We start from the raw sequence: 2500 nt of genomic DNA, 5'->3' as shown, positions 1-2500 counted from the left end.
TTGCAAAGTGTGACGTCAAAGTGGTAACACACAGTCACATGGGGACCTGAAAACTATAATACTGCACCTCGTACTGATGTGCGGTGATCTTTGACATAAGGCTGGTTCATACAGGTACAAAATAAAGGTCTTTAAAGACGAGGTTACAAGACTAGGCTACCTACTGTAGCTACCATTCTGGGAGCTTGGCTATATATTAGTACAGTGTTTCTCAAACTTTTTCACATCGAGGACCACTTTGTCCCCCCAAAAATGTTGAGGGACCACCTGTCAGTTGACGGGTGCTAATTTGACACTGCTAATTTCGATGCAGATCACTTACTCTTTATTCACATTTACAAGCCTGTCTTATTGGGGTGAAAATGAGACTTCAGCTATGTTTAGCTTTGTAATAATGCTACAAATATAGCCTACTGCTACCTTGTCTTGGAAAAGTAGAAATCCCCTCGCGGACCACGGGAGCTTTGTTGAGGACCACTAGTGGTCAGCGGACCACACTTTGAGAATCACTGTATTAGTAAATAAACCCAGGACCCGTACTGCCGTGCAATACTAGAACGCAGTAACTCAAAATGGTCGAATTTTTTTTTATATCGGAAATCGGTTCTAAACTACCTCATTTGTCTTGTGTCCAAAAATGGTGGTCCAACACTGTCCCGTTTTGGAGAAAACTCATTTTGAAAGTGCAAAAATGACCCAAAAAAGGTTAAACAAAAACGCAGTAAGTCGGCGAGTTACTGCTGCACGTTCCAATGGGACTGGTTTGGTAGTAGACAGTAATACAAGCTAAGAACGCAGTAACTCCTGCAGTAACTCCATTTTGTGGCAGTAATACCAGCCAAGAACGCAGTAACTCTGTTTTTTTGTGGCAAAAAGACACATAAATGTTGTTTTTTGGTTTTTTTTTTGTGTGCATTAAATTTCTATCCTAAACAAGCATTACCAGGAAGTGTCACCACCAATTTACCGACAACACAGTTGTCGCGCCATATGGAAAACTTTGAAGCCTTTTTTCTCAGTTTGCCGTTTTCAGAGTTACTGCGTTCTAAGATTGTAGGGCAGCGTAGAGGAACACCTGAATACCCCCTTATCCCTCTGAACTGCATGCCGACCAGCGTATAATGTGTTCCACATTGAGCTATCCCGCCATCAAAGGCACGACCCCCTGACCTCCTTCTCTTCTGTCAAGTGTGGCGATTGTTTGGGGAGATTTGCTGGAAGCTCTCCAGGGGCTTTACCCTGATAAGCAAAGGGTCTCCAAATCTACCGTACCACTGCACCGCTCAGACAGGAAGTGAGCGCTAGGCTGGCAGGAAGTGAGGGCTAGGCTGGCAGCTGGGCCTGATGTTTGTCTGGTTCATCCCGGGATTACGACAAAAGAGGAGAGGGGAGAGGAGAGGGGAGAGAGAAAGGGGGGATTCTTGCTCTCTTACGATATTTCATTGAATCCCTCTCTGTCTGTCAGTCTCTCTCTTCTCTCTCTCATCTCTCTCTATCTCTCTCATTCATCAGCTATTCATTTCATCATACAATCTCTCTCTCCATCTCTCTCCCTCCCTCTCTCTCTCCTTCTCCCTCTCTCTCTCTCTCCATCTCCCTCACTCCTTCTCTCTCTCTCTCTCTCTCTCTCTCTCTCTCTCTCTCTCTCTCTCTCTCTCTCTCTCTCTTCCCCCCCCCCTCTCTGTTATTCTAGAGGATTAAGGGTTGACAAAGGGCAGTCTGGTTGAACTGCTGGGGTTTTGTGGAGCGAGCAGTCGAGCATACAGACAGACACTCTTACCGTTTTCAGGTCAACCATAACGGTGCTGGTGCCGGTGCCCGCACCAGTTACATTGGGCACTAAAGTGCTTACCTGTGAACCCCCCGCGTTCATACCATACCAGGCTCTGAACTTTTCCGCACCTGAGTGACTGTGTGTTACCCGGATGAACCTGCTGACGTTGACATACATTGTTGTCACGGTTCGCAGAGAAAAACACAACGCGAACCAACTTTTCGGTTCGCTAACGACAAGATCTGCGGCATGAACACGACGGCACGGCTCTCAGTCGGCCTGAATGCACCGTCTGAGTCCTCGCGTTACCCCTCTCGTTCCCAATGTGAGTCCTCCCGTTACCCCTCTCGTTCCCAATGTGAGTCCTCCCGTTACCCCTCTCGTTCCCCTGTTGTACTGGCTGCTGGCTCCCCTTGAGCTCTTCAGACAGTCTTTGTGCAGCTCCAACTCTCAGCACACAATAAATTGTGTCTGTTTCTGTGGATGGAACAACGTGATTATCGATCAGTGTCATGCGCAGGTGCTTTATGGGTCTGACAGTGTGTGTGTGTGTGTTTGTGTGTGTGTGTGTGTGCGTGCGTGCGTGTGCGTGCGGGCGCGCACGCGTGTGTGTGTGTGTGTGTGCGTGTGTGCATGTGTGTGTGCGTGTGTGTGTGCACGCACCTGTGTGTGTGTGCTTGTGTGTACAGTATGAGTGTGAGAAAGAGATTAATAATGCCCCTATGT

At 47.7% G+C, this 2500-nt stretch overlaps 1 protein-coding gene across 1 annotated transcript in view; it reads left to right on the top strand.

Annotated features, from left to right (window-relative positions):
- The window catches only part of ltbp1 (latent transforming growth factor beta binding protein 1), a 294226-nt gene that overhangs the window by 229874 nt on the left and 61852 nt on the right, over positions 1-2500 (top strand). The window lies entirely within an intron of this gene.

This window comes from Engraulis encrasicolus, chromosome 24 (assembly GCF_034702125.1).
Source record: "Engraulis encrasicolus isolate BLACKSEA-1 chromosome 24, IST_EnEncr_1.0, whole genome shotgun sequence".
In the NCBI taxonomy this organism is placed as follows: Eukaryota; Metazoa; Chordata; class Actinopteri; order Clupeiformes; family Engraulidae; genus Engraulis; species Engraulis encrasicolus.
The sequence above is the reverse complement of the archived record's forward strand: the minus strand, read 5'-3'. Positions and strand labels throughout refer to the sequence as shown.